This window comes from Eumetopias jubatus, unplaced genomic scaffold (genome assembly GCF_037043125.1).
Source record: "Eumetopias jubatus isolate StellerSeaLion01/CBP00866 unplaced genomic scaffold, mEumJub1_p1.0 scaffold_4, whole genome shotgun sequence".
NCBI classification, from domain to species: Eukaryota; Metazoa; Chordata; class Mammalia; order Carnivora; family Otariidae; genus Eumetopias; species Eumetopias jubatus.
In genome coordinates, this window is record NW_028274810.1 from 143245850 (window position 1) to 143263902 (window position 18053).

General features: G+C 45.3%; 1 pseudogene; it reads right to left on the reverse strand.

The window, feature by feature from the left end:
• Positions 1-3663: 3663 nt before the first annotated feature.
• The window catches only part of LOC114215266 (small ribosomal subunit protein uS19 pseudogene), a 111315-nt pseudogene continuing 96925 nt past the window's right edge, over positions 3664-18053 (reverse strand).

An 18053-nucleotide genomic window follows, 5' to 3' on the forward strand; every position in this document is an offset into this window, starting at 1 on the left:
CTTATTTTCTTTATCTGTATAAAAGAGAACTAATAATGCTGACCTCACTGGGTAGTTACAGGATTTAAAATGAGAGTGTTGTAAAGCACCTAACATACTTTAAAATTTAATAAATAGCGATTCTCCTCCCTCCTTCTAGGGATTAGAGAAAGCAAATTCACTTTGGTTAAATGCATATAAAAAGGTTTCAGACAGCTTCTCAACAATGAGGATCTTTGTCGGTGAATATGCAAACCAAAAATAAAGAGGGTTAAGAAATCTTGGCCAGCAGTATCCCTATCTCTCCTTATGATCAGCCTCATCATGAAGGCTTTCCTCCTCAGAAAAAAAGCAGAGGCTCCTGTTTGAGACACTCTGTCTCTGGTGGGGGTGAACCCCCTCCTTCCCTGACTCCAGCCCATGCTGCGCACCAAAGGATCTTGGAGTGGAAAGCCCTCCCTCCCGGTGCTCCTTTTGTCATTAGCATATGGGCCAGAACTTAAAAGGAAAGATGAGGGGGTGGGGAATTGAGGGTGTTGCAGCTCAGTCCTTCCTCATGCTATGACATGTGCAAAAGAGAGGACAACTCATAAAAATTCGCAGGTTTTGGAATTTGAAGCAAGACCACTAGCGTGCTACTGTGACCATTTAATGACATCGTCTGTCTTCAGTATCTGCTCACAGGTAAATTGGTCACAGATAGAACTCGCTGAGACATTCAATGCATTTAGCACACACTTTGTATTTCATTGACAAACATAAGAAACAATTTCAGCTATTTTTCCATTTGTAGTTGTTTTCTTTGGACCCTGATGCTTTGGTCACTGTTCATCACTGCTGCTCATCAGAGAGCTTTTATTAACTCAGTCTTCGTGTTAATTCTGCCTTAGAAAGGATTTCAAGGTGCTGCCTTGGGTGCATTAGGTATGGGGGTCAGCCTGTGCCTCTCCTTTTTGTACAATGCTGTAGGAAGCTGGGAAAGACCTGCACTGCATGGCCCAATATTGCATGCTCCGCTTTCCCTCTCATGTAACCCAAGGCAAACATCTCAAATGGATCCTTTAACCCCACTCCCCACTTTCCTTCACCTCTGTTTGATCTCAGGCTTAAAAAAAAGGACTCAAACTGACAAAATGCAGTTTTATATAACTAGACCTATAAACACCATAGGGATGGTCTTTAGCATTGTGCAGGATAAAAAAGGAAAAGCAAAGTGATTCAAATGACTGTTTAAGTAGTTCAGGAGGGCTGTGGGGGGCAGGCTGGAGAGATGGCATTCTATTAACTTCCCACTTCTCCACTCTGGTCCTGTACATTAGCACTTGCCCTGTGGGCAAGCGGGCTAATTTTTTTCTGTTGGGAGAGACTGCCTGTCCTTCCTCTGGCCCACACTTTTTTTTTGTTTTGTTTTAATAACTGAGTATCTTTAGATTTTAGCCTGATTTTAGCTTTGATGCCAGATGGTTAGTCTGGGACCCTCAGGCCTTTGCATGCCAAGACAGGGAAAGGCCAAAGCTGAGATATGTGTGGCTATCAGGTAGGTCTGCTGATGCCTTTCTGGATTAGACAGACACAAGCCAGTTTACTTCCAAAAGCTTGTGTTTGCTCCAGCACGTACCTTCTTTAACTTAATGTCCTGTTTATATGGAAGACAGTGGTTGCACGCTATGTGAGTGGGTCTTAATTCACAGAAAGAATTCAAGACACCAACAGCCATCCTGACTTTGCTTTTCTAGGACGCCCCAAACCTGTTCCACCCTCACCAGGTGAGTTTTTAACTAAACAGAGCTTTGGTGTGGCCAAGCAGCAAGAATATATCAAATACTGGCAAATCGAGTGATTTTCAACCTTCACTATGCATGGCATTCCCCTGGGTGATTAAAAAATGTATATACAGTTGTCCCAGCTCTGCCCCAGAGATTCTGATTCAATGGGCCTAGGCATAAGTACTTTTTAAAACCTCTTCAGGTGATTTTAATGAGCAGCCGGGGTCTAGAATCCTTGGGCAAGGCTCTCTCCTTTCCCAGAAAGATCCAGAATTATTTAGAAGGATCTATCAAATAGACTTGTGGTTTGGTGGTCTCTAACTACTGAAACTAGAGCTATATGATTGTGCCTTATGTAATTATCTCTTCTATCATTAACACTAGTGAATGCTCTAGACTTGTCTTTTCAACTGTAAGACAGAGGCTTTGTTTATATGATTCCAAATAGTACTTGGTAGAGCCAAATCTTAAAGCTGACTCCCTCAAAAGGCTGGTTATGTGGCATGGTTTCCAAAAAAAAGACTTAATGGAGCCCAGCCTCTTGTGACCTTGGGCAGATTTCTTAACTACTCTGCCTCAGTTTTCTTATCTATAAAATGGGGTCAATAATAGCACCTATATCAGAATTTTTGAGATTAAATGACTTAATCCACAGAAAGTACTTTGAACATGATTTGGCGATAGCAAGTACTCAGTAAATATCTGTTGTTTTTATGACTATAAGACACCTTCCTTTGACCCAGGTTCATTTGACTGCAACTAAAATCCTCTCCCTGCCTTCAGGTTCTACTCTCTCATTAGCTGAATTAAATTCATATCAAGGAGAAGAGCAAGCTCAGCTGATATTGTGAAGGCATGTCTGTCGCTGGAATGCTCTGAGAAAATATTACTTAAAAGGGGCAAAGTCTAAATGTTTGAGAGTGGTCATTGCCCTTATATGGGATAATATGGGCTGCCATAAAATGCTTGCTCGATAGGGAGACCAACTTAGGGACTCCCATCAGAGCAGCATCCGAGATTTTGATTTTGTTCTTGGAAGTAATTCTAGGCTCATCTTTCCTCAGAAAAGAATCAAGCATTCTCTCGGAAATCACATGGAGTAGGGTCATTGCAGCTTTTGCCCTGCCCCCCCCCCATCCTGGGGCAGTGTTTCTGAAGTACAATGAGAGATGCAGGGAATGTTCTGGGGATTCTGCTGCCCCCAAATAGACCATAGTCTCTAATACAGTGCACACCCTGGTTCCTCCACTGTCCAACTTTTTCCTGTCCAGGATTATAATCCCAAAAGAGTCAATATGACCCTGAAAGAGAACAGCTATTTATTCAAGCATGATTTAAATTCTCTCTTACCACATCTAATATGGCCTTGGATCGTTCTTAAGCAACCAGAGAAAATAGGTCCAATGCTTAGAAGAGTAATCCCTTCTTCAAATGAATCAAATTAGGACATTTGTTGACTTCTGCAGAAGACCAAGTAGGAGGCAGTGATTTGACTTACTCAAGGATATTTCTCAACTTACATCATGGCAAAGTTCTCTTCATTGGTTTTCCTATTGCCTTTCAAATATGAATTGACATACAAGCACTTGATTTGGTGTGAGAAATTAGATAAGGGGGTAGAGTGTCAGAAGCCCCAGGTGGGGATCAGGACATTTGATTTCCAGTCTGGCCTCTGACTTGGCCGCACCACCAGCTCTTAAAAGTTCAGCCTCTTGGGCCATTGTAAAGGATGAGCAGGGGTCTGAGGGCCCTAGCCATAGTAAAAAGTCTGTTTAAATCCCTGTTTATAGGTGAGTTTTAGTCAGTCTAGCTAAAGATTTGTCTCTTTTGTTGTTCTTTTCAAAGAACCAGCTTTTGGTTTCATTGATTTTTTTCCTATGGTTTTTCTAGGCTCTATTTTATTGAGTTTCCACTTAATTTAATTTAGAGAAGCCTGTGCCTTTATTGGTGGAACAGGCTCCTTGAGAGGGATGAAGCAGGAGGAGTGGGTGGTCTTGATGCCAGGCCTGCCCTGTTTCAGGTGATGGAGAACTTGTCCAGGTAGTGGCCAATCATCTTGGACTTGATTTCCACCTAGTTTAAGATATTGCCATTATAGACACCCACCATGCTGCCCACCATCTCTGGCAGGATGGCTCATGTTCCACAAGCACGTCTTAACCACCTCTGGTTTCCCCATGTGAGGAGCCTCCTACTTGGCTTTGGGCAGGCGCTTCAGCAGTGAGTGCTGCTTCCTCTGCAAACCCAGGTTGAGCCTCGCTGCTGCTGGGCACCATATAGCTGTGTCAACTGCTTGTAGGCCATGTCCAGCCACTGATCAAGGTCTACCCCAACAGGTGAGCCCGCGGAAGGTGTGTTGCTGATTCCACTCCACTTCTGCCCTCTTGTCAGCTCTTCCTAAATTTCCACTTTAATCTTTATTATTTCCTTCCTTCTGCTCATTTTTAGGTTTAGTTGGTTCTTCTTTTTCCAGTATCTCAGGGTAGAAGATCAAGTTATTGGTTTGAGATCCTTCTCCTTTCTTAATATAAGCAGTCACAGCTATGACTTTCCCTTTAAGCACTGCTTTAGCTGAATTCTATACATTTTGATATGTGTTCATTTCATTCACCTCAAACTATCTTCTTCTTCTTTTTTTAAGTTTTACCTATTTAAGTAATCTCTACACCCAAGGTGGGGCTCAAACTCATGACCCCAAGATCAAGAGCCACAGGCTCCTCTGACTGAGCCAGCCAGGGGCCCCACCTCAAAGTATTTTCTGATTTCCTTCAAAGTATTTTGATTTCTGCCTTGATCCATTGGTTATATCAGAGTGTACTGTTTAATTTCCACATATTTGTGAGTTTCCCAATTTTTTTCCCGCTAATGATTTCTAATTTCATTACATCGTGATCAGAAAACATACTTTGTATTATTTCTATCCTTTTTAATTTACTGAGGTTTGTTTTGTGGCTGTTGTAAGAAAACACCATAGATGGTAACTTAAACAATAGAAATTTTTTTTCCTCACAGTTCTAGAAGCTAGGAAGTCCAAGATCAAGGTGCCAGCCCATTTAGCTTTGGTGTGAGCCAAAGGCAGACTACTGCCTTCTTACTGCGTCCTCACATGGTAAAGATGGGGGTGGGGGGTGCGGGGCCAGGAGACAGTGAGCTCTCTGGTGCTTCCTTTTATAAGGACACTTACCCTATCAATCAGTTGAAGTCTACAGTCACCTTTCCAAGAATACTTCAACTGTGTGGAGCATACAGTAGTTCAGCTTCTAAAGATTGTTTATATCTATGAAGCTGTGTAATCACAGCATCCTTATAAAGCAGATAAATGATACTGGTATTATGCTTTTAAAAAATGGACAAGTAGGGCTCTGGAGCACTTAGGAAGCCAGGACCACGGGAATGAGTGCCTGAGCAGGGACAGCAGTCAACGTCTTCTGAGTGCACCCAGTGTTACCTTTCTATCAGACTAAACTGCTTTCCTTACGGACCAGTTAGGAGGTAGCAGATGTCCACATTGTGTGTGTGCGTGCGTGTGTGACAGAGAGGGACAGAGACGGAGAGAAAGTGCACGGGCAGTTGCAATGTTAAATTTCTCTTTATCCTGGAGCCATAGTCAGGTTTAATCATTCTTGGAATTCTGGTACATGAACAGGGTGTAGTTTTGGACTCATTATTTACACAACATCCTCCCCTCCGTCTTGCCTGAGGGAGAAAGGGGCTTTCTCCAGAGCCAGTGGAGACCTCCCCACCTTATCTTTCCTAGCCGCAAGCCCCCAAGCATGCCTGCTGCCTTCTCAGGACTGTCTCGTGAATGTGACCTGGGGTGTCAGACTGACCACTAACAAGGAAGATAAGCTGCACGCAGCTTCTCTCTTCTGTGCTTCCTGCCTTCCCTCATTCTCACCTGGCTGTCAACATAGTAGGCATTCAATCAATATTTATTGATTCGGTTTTGTTGTGAGGTTAGGCTAAGTTGTACCCTAGTTAATGAACTAGTGACTTCAGGGAGAGGCGGGGCTGACAGACACCCTCCCCCCACCCCCCCTGCAAACTCCTGGAGTCTCTCTCCGAGAAGAACGGGAGATGAAGATTGACAAGGGAAATAAGAAGCAGTGCAGCGACAGTGGGGTCCCTGGACTCCAGTCCTGCTGCCGAGGCTCAGCACGTCTTCTGGGAGCCACAGTCTCCGTGTCCCTGCCTGTTACCTGTGGGTGCTCATCCTCACAGCCTGTAGGGTTTACTTCTGCTTTAACATTTTTCTCTGTGAAAGAGTTCATGCCTTTGCTTACTTGCTTTCATACTCACACTCTGATTCAATACATTAATGGAGTACCTACCAAGTGCCAGGCACTAAGCAGACCAGAGGGTGAGAGACGGGGATGGGAACACAGAGATAAAAAATGAATCACTGCAGCCCTTGAACCCATCTTGCTGGCCGGAGGGAAAGAATGGGAGACATCCGTGTGGAAAACAAATACTGGGCAGGATTAGACTGATAGCTCTTGGGGTAACTCCCACACGCCTGCCTGTCCAGATGACCCTGGCCTCAGGAACGTGGGGAACCGAGGCAAAGCCAAGGGGTAGCTGGGAGGTGGGAGGGCTCAGTGGGATTCTCCTGAGTATTTAATCACATTTGAGGAGTGATAGATCATCTCTCACTGGCCACTGATGATAACTGGAAAATAATGGACATGATGGCTGTGTGTCTAGTTATCTTGGGGGGAGTCCAGAACCCACATGGAGGCGTTTGGGCCATAGTCTGTGTCCACCAAAGAGGCTACCAGCGTTCTCTGACACCAGTTGTTCTGAAGAGCAGTTGTTTCTCAGAAAGCAGCAGAACTCAAGCCGGCCGAGAAAGAGGCCCGTGGGTCTTCTAGGACCATCGCCCTGGAATAGTCTCAGTGGACCTGACCTGCAGTTGAGCGCGTGGCATCACCCCAACTCAGCTCAGCTCAGCTGCACACCTGGTGTTCCCAGGGCCCACAGGCCAAACCTTGCTGCCACGGTGTCCACGTTGGGGCTGTTGGATGACAGCGCTCCAGTAGTACATCCTCGTTACCTGTCTTCACAGGGGGCCAAAGAGGTAGAAGTCCCACCTAGATCCGTGCACACAACCCAAAAGAGAGGCAATGTGGGTGTAATTAAAATTCCACAATGGCAGTAAAAATGACAACACAACTGAATCGATTGCTTATTGTGTGCCAGGCACTGCGTTTAGTGCTTTATATACATTCTCTTACTTGGTTTTCAATCCGCTGAGGTAGGTACTATCATTGTCCTCATTTCTAGTGATGGGGAAAGCAGGGCTTGGAGAATTTAAGCAAACAGCACAATAATTAAAATCCAGACAGGGTAACTCCTGACGACTCAATCTTAACCATTACCCGGTATTGCATTTCTGATGTGTCTCACCATCCATGAAAATTAAGCACCAGAACACACACACTTGGAACAGCTTTCTTCTCCTGTGGCTTGAGGTTAGATCTGAGTTTTTTGTGTTTCTGAAACATTTTTGTCAGGTGCGTGTTTTTAATGTTGTAAGCTACCTCAAATCCTTGATGGAAGTAGGCACATCTTAAAGCTCAATTAAACAAAAAGGCAGAAGAACACACACAGAGATCATGGAAATCGGCTCCAACCTCCGTCTGGTTATAACTGCTTTGGGGTGGGGGCTGGGGGCGCTGTGTGCGTGGCTGCCAGACAGAAGGTTGTTTGAACTTGGCTGGCTATGAGAGCCAACAGAGTGAACTTGAAGAGAAAGATAAACATACAACAACTGTTCAAAGCTTCAGGTGTTATGATTGCTAATTGAGAAAGGCTCTAAATAATACCTGCTGGTGTGTAGGAATTTCACTCCTGGGGATTAGTGGCTCAGGTAACGCTGGGATTCTGTTCCTTCAGATGCCCCCTTAAAGAAAATTAAAGAGGTGTCCTAGTCAATCAGGAGCACGTATGCCTCAGAGTAACCCACAAATAGCACCTTTATTTCTGAACCTTTTCAGTTGTACCCTTCATACACACAGTCTCTCTCTCACACACACACAAACACAATGTTTCTCACACACACACACACACAGACTCACCACACACAACTCACAGTCACACACATGTGCCCTCAGACACACGCAGGAACACATGCAGGAACCAGTCTTATGCACACTGGCTCTCCAACATATCCATGTGCAGAACACACACCAGCTCCCAGAACACTCATCCATTCACACGCACTTTCTCACACACACACACACACACACATTCCTACACACACACACACTCACACTCTCTCTCTCTCTCTCACCTGCACAACATACTTCTGGCAAAGCTGCTGCAGCTGTACGAACCTGCCCAATTTCCTTTCTGGGCCAGCCCAGTCAGCATTTTCCCAGGCCCAGGCTCACGTTAGCCACCCTGCTGTCTTCCTCAGAGCCTGGTCACACTGTCCTCGACTCCATGTCACGCATGTGTGAGGGACCGGAGGCTGCTGAAGCAGGCGAGGGTGTGTCGAGCGAGTGGCAGTTGGGGTGGAAGCCGGGAACCCCTCAGCTGACCTCACAGAGACCACCCAGCATCACAGCCCCATTCCGGCTTCTTCCTCTTCCAAACACGGCTTGGTGTGGTAGACTGGGCTTTGGGAAACATATGGCCTGGGTCAAATCACAGTTCTGAGGCCTTGGGCAAGCTCTGTAGACTTCTGAGTCTCGACTTCCTCAGCTGTAAAATGGGGTTAGTATGTCACCGAGTTGTGCAGAGTATCAAATCCCATGCCTGGTATGAACATGCTGTCCCAGTGGGGGCTATTAGCAGTGACTCTTTGGCTGATAAGTTGTAAAATGTCTCTCCTACTCACTCCTGACTCACACTGGCAAATTTCCTGCCAAATGAGTCAGCTTTATGTCAACATTACTTCAAAAATTTAAAAAAACCAAAAGAGGCGCCAATATACCGCACAGATTACCATCACAAGAAAGCATCTTTGTGCTGTTTCTAATAAATGAATGTATGAAGAGAAAACACTTTTAAAACCTTCGTTTTCATGTGTAAAAATTTCAAGCGTAAGTTTACATTTCAAGTGACACAGGCCTCCAACTTCATGTGTAATTTTGAAGGCCAAGAAACAATACCCTCTCTCCTCCCAGTCTGCTTGCTTCTTCCCGGAAGTATTTAATGGTGTTAATTAAGTACTAATTTTTTTAAAGATTTTATTCATTTACTGGAGAGAGAGAGAGAGTACAAGGGTGGGGGGGTCAGAAGGAGAAGCAGACTCCCCGCTGATCAGGGAGCCCTATGCGGGGCTCGATCCCAGGACCCTGGGATCATGACCTGAGCTGAAGGCAGCCGCTTAACCGACTGAGCCACCCAGGCACCCCTTAAGTACTAATTTTGATAAGAAAAATGTGAAATACCACAGTTTCCCCAGGAGGGGAAGGAGGGGAAAATAGCAGAGAGAGGGAAGCTGCAGATGCTGAATATAAAATATCTCTTTGCACTATTTTTCTGAACATGGTGCCATTAAATACCTTCCCAATGGTGAGGGTGGTTGTAAATACCATTCCTTCGGCCCCTGCTATGTCTCAGGCACTACTCAGCATCTAACATCCTTTGTCTTTCTTCTGCCTGGTGGTTCTGACCACAACTGCAGTGATGTCAATATTGTTATAGTCCATTTAATGCTGATCTCTCTCACTAGAGCACAAGCTCCAGGAGGGGATGGGCCGGCCCGTGCTGATCCCTGTTTCAGTGCTCATGTGTAGTGTGGTGTCCGGCACACGGCGAAGCTTAGTAAATGCTCACCGAATGAATGGATGAGCCATAGTCCTTGCAGCAAAGTAGCAAGTTAGGCATAATTATCTCCATTTTACAGATAAGGAAATGAACACTTAGAAAAGTTAAGTAGCTTTCCAAGGAGATACTACTTTGTGTGCTGGGAACCCAACCAAATTCTGTTGATTCCAAAACACATTTGCTCTCTTGGCTACTAATATGACTATTTAAATGAGAGCCTCCTCTAAATTGCCTTGGTTTGTGTAAACCCTGAAGAGTATTTGATAATAAATATTTTCCTGGCTTTAGCTCCTTTAGCTGGTCCTTCATCTCCCTGATGGATTATGGTCTTACTTTTAGCTACTCAACTCACTTACTCTTTCCTATCTTACTCTGTGCTGCTTTTGTTGTCAGCCCCTTTCTTTCTGCTCTGAGCAGAGGGCCCATCCCAAGACAACCCTCATTTAATCCTCCAGGGGTCTTTCTTAGTTCTAGTCCCTTCCTCTGCCCCAGGAACCTCAGCCAGGAAGCAGCTCAGGATACATCTCATCACAGCTCCCCCACATGATTAACAGCCACCCTGACTCCCTGGCTAGAGCCAACAAGAACCTCCTTGTTGCCAAATCCAATAAATACTCCAGTGTTCTCACCCTTCCTGGACTTGCATCTGTATTTGCTACTAGTTCCTGCTCCTCCTGGAAACTACTTGTGTTCCCCACTCTTACCCCTTTTCCTTGGCAAATGGTGATGTTCCAGGGTTCTCATTTCATCCTATGTAATCTCCTGGACTACCTCATCTACTCCCCCGTGGCTTTGAGCACAACATAAAAAGGAGCCTATTTCCCAGGAACTCAATGTTAGTGGGCATGAGGATGATCTGAAGGAGATTGCTCATCATCCTGAATGCTGATTTGTCAGGTCAGGGGAGGGGGCTGCATTCAGATGACTCAGTGCAGGGTGTTCTCAGTTCTCAGACCACGGGATGAAACTCTGTGCCAAACGTTGATATTTCTCAATGTCATGCCCTTCCAAGCTCTCGACTGTGTAGTTGGCTTGATATCTCCTTGGCTTTGGCAGTCATGGCAAGGTGCTGCCCAGATCCCCCTTCAAGGAAGTACTTTCTGCTCCAGCTGCAGGGAATGCTGTCCACATCCAACCTTCATTTGTGCCCCTCTTCCAGAATTGCCTTGGTTGGAAAGACCCTCCTTGTCCAAGGTCACACCAATTCTTGGGCAGCCACATCCAATCACTGATCAGTGTGGGATATAAAGCCTCCACTATCTTGGCCCAACTTGGAACAGCTCCAAAAGGCCATCCTAGTTCTAGGTGAGTTGATGGGCTGGGTTTTCTAATGCTGTGTAACAAAGCATCCCAAAATGTAATGGCTTTAGACAATGGCAACACTTATTTTGCTCATGAATCTGCGGTCTTGGTTTCAGGCTGGAGAAGGAGCAGAGAACATCTCTGCTCCGCTCAGTGCCTGCTGGGGTAGCTTGGAGGTTGGGCCTGGGTGCATTTTTTTTTAAAGATTTTTTTTTTTTAATTTATTTGAGAGAGTGAGAGAGGGAGTAGAGAGGGACAGAAGGAGAGGGAGAGAGAATCCCAAGCAAACTCCCCGCTGAGCGTGGAGCCCAACCCAGGCTCTATCTCACAACCCTGAGATCACAACCTGAGCTGAAAACAAGTCAGCCGCTTAATCGACTGAGCCACCCAGGCGCCCAGGGGCTGGGTGCATTTAAAAACTCTCTCACTCACTCATGTGTCTGGCACCTGGACTAGGCACACTCAAACTGCACAGGGCTAGACTGCTGGCTTCCTCGGGCGTCTCTCTCTACTTCTACATGATCTCTCTACATTCTTTTTCCAACATGGAGCCTTCGGGGAGGCCAAACTTCTTATTGTTAACTCCAGGCTCCTAAAATGCATATGGCAGAGAGGAAGCAAGGCAGACACCGTATTGCCTTTTATAACCTAGCCTCAGAAGTCATGCAGCACCACTCTGGTCAAGCAGTTTAAAAAGTACCCCCAAGTTCAAGAACATGGAGTGTAGACCCCACCTCTTAATAGAGGAGCATCAAGTTCACTCTAAGAAGAACATGTGGGATGGGCCACAAGTAGGTGTGGCCGTCTTTGGGAAATATACTCTGCCACAGCCAAGGCTGTCATTAGGCCTGCCCTGTAGCTCACTCTCTCCCTCTGCCCACTCCCATTTCTTTCCCCTCCTTTCTGTGTTGTGCTCAAGAACATACCCTAAGAAATACCCTGTTCATCAAACTGTGTTTCAGAGCCTATTTCCCAGGAACTCAGCCTGCAACACTAGCCCCCCCAAACCAGCACATTCAAGCAAAATCACCATCTTTCCCTGCCTTGTTCCACTCCATCTTTTCCTCTTCTCTGTGCCTTAACTCAGTGAATGGCTTCACCTCTGTCCAGCGTTGACCCTCTCCCTCAGGCAGTCACCATGTCCTATCTCTCTGGGATATTGTTCACACACGTCCATTTCTCTTCTTTCCCAGGCCTTGTCCAAGCCACCACACCTCACCCCGATCTGCACAATAGTCCCATAACTAGTCCTCTGTGCCTACTCTTGCCTCCCCACAGCCTCAACTGTACTTGTTGCTAGAATGATCTAAGTCTCATATTTGATTATTTTATTCTTTTTATTCTCCAGTACCCATGTGATAATGCCCAGACTTCTTTTTTTTTTAAAGATTTTATTTATTTGTTAGAGAGAGAGAGAGTGTGGGCGAGAGAGAGAGAGTGAGCAAGGGTACAAGCAGGGGGAGCTGCAGGCAGAGGGAGAAGCAGGGTCCCTGCTGAGCAAGGAGCCTGATGCGGGACTCGATCCCAGGGCACTGGGATCATGACCTGAGCCGAAGGCAGATGCTTAACCGACTGAGCCACCCAGGTGTCCCAATGCCCAGACTTCTTAACTTGACCCACAAGTCCTTTTGTAGTCGGACCTCACTTTCCTTTGGAGTACCCATTTCTCACCCCTACCCATCAAACTCACTCACTGTTTCTTTCAGCTCCTTTGTTATCTTATGAGCACAGTAAAATCTCTCTACCCTTTTAGGGATGTCCCTCTTGGTGGACAGCACTTTCCTCCCACACCCCAGACCATCCTATGTATTTGTCTTTCAGGTTTTGATCCAAATTTTAATTCCTCCAGCAAGCTCTCTTAGACTGGGTGAGGGCCCTTGACCTGAGCTCCTGAGGGGCACCTCCCACCATCGCACGGCCACACTTCAAGGAAATCCCATTGTGACCACCTTCCCTGGAGACCATGTCATCTTGGTCACCAATGTAGCCAAGACACTTAGCCCAGTGTATAGCACACAGGTTGCTATATACAACAGAGCAGGTTGTGCACTGGTCAACTCCAAGGCACTCCATTTGCTTAAACTACACTGTGGACACATCCCCTAGAATTATGTAGTACCCACCCTAAGCACACACAGTGGCCCGGCCAAAAGTTTTAATTGTATAATCAAATAAATACATGAATTATGCTATCTTTGGTGCTCTCTGTTAACCATGAGATTAATGTCTGGCAAAAGGAAAATTATCTGATTTCAGTAGTCTCTCTTCCAATGCCAAAGAATGCAACATTCACAACTAGAAAGGAAAAGGCAAAAGCCTAAAGCAGTGGTTCTTAATCCTAGGTATACTTTAGAATTACCTGGGGAGCTCTGGAAAAATACAGATGCCTGGGCCTCACCATAGGCCCATCACAGAAGCTCTGAGGGTGGGGCGCAGCAGTGGGATTTTTTTACTTCTCCCGAGGTGTCTCTCCTGTGCAGCCAAGGTTGAGAGCCTCTGGCCTAAAGAGCATCCAAGCACATCCAAGGAGCTTAAGAAACCCACCCAGCAATCATTAACCTTCCTCTCAAACACCTCATTCAGGAGCCACAGGGCTGGGCACCCAGGGTGAAAATCTTTCTGGGTTAAGTGTCCTTCTCTGGGTTCAGAGATTCAGATTCAGAGATGAGTTTGTCATATTCACCAGTTCACAGTACGCTGTCTTCATTGGTCCATGCAAGGCCCTCTCTCGTTTTATTTCTTTATTCCATTTTACTCCGTTCTCCCTCCAAGTTTCTTACCCTCACCATGGGCAACCATCCAAATACACAGGACGCAGGTACAATATATACTCGAGTTCATATGCCTTCTTATAAAAATGTGTTTTGCTGCTTTCTCTGCCTGTACTTTTTTTATGTATAGGCATTGTGCCTCATTCTGATAGTTAATTGTTCACTCTATCCATGCTGCTCCATCCATGTTTCACTCCATCCAGTCTGTTGGTTCCTGTCTGTGGCAGAGTATTCTAGGCTGTGCTTCCACACGCTTGCCCCGTCCACACCCCCGGCGGTACTCACCCACATGCTTCCAGCCCCCAAACACCACGGCACTGCCAGAGCCATCCTTGTGTGTGTTCCCTTGGGTACCCACGTGTGAATTCATCTGCAGTAAGGACTCCCTCTGGTTTATCAGCTATATATTTTGGGTCGCCTTACTTAACGTGTTTTTGCATAATGGGTATTTTTATACCAATATACCAAAAAGAAAAATCCAAGTGATTTGTGTGATATAATAATAGGGCCCAAACACAATGTGTGAGTGGCTATAAGAAAACAATATAACACATTCCTAAGAAGAGCTGGGAATCTTGGCATCTTGGTAATACTCTATCAGGCTGGATTTCAGTAAAGGAGATGGTCTCCAGCAGGGACCACCGGATCGCTTTAAATGTAACCCCTGTGAAAAGTAAGCATTTCTTGGATTGTTTCAAAATGTCACTGAATAAGACTTCCAACTCCTATGGATGTTAGCTGAACCTCTTACAGGTTCAAAAGGGGCAAAGACTAAATCAAGAAATCAAGTTGTATACATTAAACCTAGCCTCTGTTGACACAACTAGGCAGAATCAGACATTCTATTTAGGAAAGAAAAATGTTGCCAAAACTCTGCTTATTATAATCAACATTATAGACTGAATGGAATGTTTAGAGAAGACCCTTCAACATTTAATTGGCGAACATCCTGAGTGGTAGTAGTCCACTGAAAATCCTCTGTATAATTGCTGTGTTATGTAATGTACTGATATCTCTGAGATTTCCAAACCAAGTATCTGTGTTTCAAAGCAGTTGTTACATTAGCATGTTAGCAGAAGTATTAGGCTAATGCTGAGACTTCTGATGGCTTTTCTGCTTGACCGGAAGCCTCAACAGTTACTGAGCATTTACTCTCTAGCTAATAAGAGAGTGGTGGTTAATATCACAGGCCACTTCCTAGTTCAGTCACTGAGGGCAAGGTGATTCACCTCTCTGTGTCTCAGTTTCCTCACCTGAACAACAGGGGTGGTGTTAGGACATGCTTTTGGGTGGTGGTGGCAGGATTTAAGAGGATAACACGCGTAGGGCACTTTGCAGATAGTAAGACTCATGGTGTCATAGGCCTTGGAAATACTGAGCAAATATCCTTGTGATGATTTATTTGGGCATCCTGGTCAGAGCCGGGATGTTTCAAGTCCAAGTAATTTCTTTAGATCCATTTATTTAATGGGACTGTCCTTCTCTGTCTAATCCCGTAGCACGTGCTCTTCTGCTCTCTGACTCCCTGTGTCCCCAGGCAACTAAACCACACAAACTCTTTCACTCATCCATTGCTGTAGACAGCCTGTAGTTTCATATGCCTTTGTTTTATCTACCAGCTAGATTAAAATTGGAGGGAAGTGAGAGCAAGGCAAACCAAGAAATAGACTCTTAACTACGGAGAACACACTGATGGTTACCGGAGGGGAGGTGGGCAAGGGCATGGCGGAAACAGGTGATGGGGATTAAGAGTACACTTGTGATAAGCACCGGATGATGTATGGAAGGGCTGAATCACTGTACTGTACCCCTGAAACTAATATTACACTGTATGTTAACTAACTGGAATTTAAATAAACACTTAAAAGAAAAAGTAAAAATAGATATTTAAAAAACATAATAAAATTGGAGGGAAGTAATGATGTCTTCTCAGAAAGCCCTTGGCAAGTTCAAGGACACACAATAGGCTGGTAAATGCTTATGTATAAATTTACGAAGTCCTTTTGACTTTGGCTCATGTAAGAATTGTACTTTCTTAATATAGTCTATGAGTGTATTAATGAAACCTGAACAGGGTAGCTTTTCCTTCCCTCTTCCCTAGAGAAGTTAGGCTAGCGTTTTTCTGCAGGCAGCTTTAGCCAGATATTCCATGGTATGGTTCCTTTTCCCCCCAAGCTCCCATCAGGGTCAGCTTTGGACACAGATAGATCTTCAGTCCTATTACTTTTCCAAGGAAGGACTTCCTGTTGAAGTCATTGAGCAGCACAAATCCTGTTTGGTGTGTGTGAGTCCATGTGCATGCGTGTTTTTGTTTGAACACACAAACACTTCCCTTTTACACTGGTGTTTCAGCCTCTCTGTGCTCACATACCATCACAGACCATTATCATTCATTATTATGAAACATGATTATCTTTTACAGGTAGGAAGTTGGATGCATTTCAATTGCTTCACTCAGCCACTAATTGGTTCACGTACTTTTCTGACATTCAAGTTTAAACGTATTTCTTCCATAAACAGGGGCAATACTTTCCATTTGGGGGATATGGCCTACACATTCTTCTATGATGCTCACTCCTAAAGCCCAAGCTGATTTCTGCAGACCATCATTGTGCCTTCTGTAAAGAATGCCCCCCCCCCTTTTTTTGAGAGAGAGTGAAAGTAGGGGAGGGGCAGAGGGAAAGAGAGAATCTTAAGCAAGCTCCACACCCAGATGCAGGGCTCCATCTCACGACCCTGAGCTCATGACACGAGCCACAATCAAGAGTAGGGATGCTTAACTGACTGAGCCACCCAGGAGCTCCAGAATATTTCCCCTTCTGATGTGATTTTTGCTTTAGCTGACTCTATGGGTGCTACTGATGACTTGGTGGATTTTAGTTCTATATTTCTACATCCAAGGAATTTTCATAAGCACCGGCGCCACCTCTCCCTTTTTAACTTCAATATTAATTTTTATTTTATTTAATTATTTTGTACCTTACCTTGTCTCGGAAAGGACTTATGATGGCTAGTTTAAGCAAAACGATCCTTCATCATGTCATTTGTTTAGTAAATCTTGCTACCTTCTCTGAGTTTTGAATCGATGATCTTCTCTCAGGATCTTGAATCCCAGCCTCTGGAGCAGAAACCAGAGGTCAGGCGTGGGCTGAAGGCTCTGGCAGGTGAGGGCTCTGAGGCAAAGCGAAGGGAGGACCGGAAAGAGCCAAAGCAACCGGATGTGACTCCTCCCTTCACACTTACAGTCTTAGTTGTCTGCTCCCGTCCATATTTATTTCTAACCAAAGCCTGTGGCTAAAGAATGTTGACTTTTATTCTCGGTAAGGGCAGGAGGCCAGATCAGCTGATGTCCTCATGTCCTTCTTGGCACTAACTCAAGACATTTCATCCTGAAGCCCTCTCAGGGATACCCGGGTGAGACATTAGAAAGCGTTTGGTTCACCCAATTTGCTGCGTCCTTTCCACGTTGGCTAAAATATTTCAAATCCAAGCTCCCTCCGCTCTGTCTCTAACCGCCATCAGGCCCAGGACGGTCTTGTTTCTTCTGCGTCCAATTTTGTTTCTCTCCTCTGAACTTGGGAGCTCTGGGGGTCTCTGGAAGGTAGGGCCCTGGCATTCTTGTATCCCCCACACGCTTCGGGACCTAAGCATCCTCCCTCGGGTTCAGCCTCCTCTCTGGCCTCTCCAGCCACTCCCTGCATCTCGGCTTTTGGAGCATGGCTTTTCAGACCTCATTCTCTCATAAAACTTTCTAACTGCTAGAATCCAAACTAAAAGCAAAAATGTGCCTCTGTACCCAGAATTCTTTTCTAAGCATTATAAAAAAGTTCTTCAGAATGTGGCGGGACAAGTGTCTTTTAAATACTTCGGGGGGTGAAAATGGCTAATCTAGGGGCTCAAAAAGCAACTGCTCCCAAGGGGCCCACACACCTTCCTTTGAAAGGTCAAGTGTTCACTTGATTTTGAATTTGAGGCTCGCAAGAATCTTTTGATCCCTTTCATTATTGCCTCAGAGCCTCATTAACTAATTATTTGACCTCTGACTTGTTTAATTACAGAGTGGATTGAGTATTCTTGGGGCAGCTTCTTGTAGAAGTAAAAAGCGTAGGCCTCAATCCCATAGGCTCTGCCTCTGTCTCAGCTGGCTGACTGTGGGCAAGTTATTTCATGTCTTGAAACTCAGTTTCTTCATCTGTCAAGTGGGCATGGTCACACCTGTGTTCTGCGGTGGTTCTCCAGATTCAATGAGAAAACACACAACGAATGGCTCACTGAACAGTCTGGGGTAGTGACCAGGTGGGAAGCCGTGCCTGTCTTCGTGCTGCCAAGAGCCTGGGAGGGAGCTACAAACTGGTTTTGGTAGAGTATAGACATTCCTGAAGAGAGAGATGCATAAGCAGAGACCTGCGGATGGGTAGGGGTTAGGCAGGGAGGGTGTCCCAGGCAGAGGGAAGAGCAG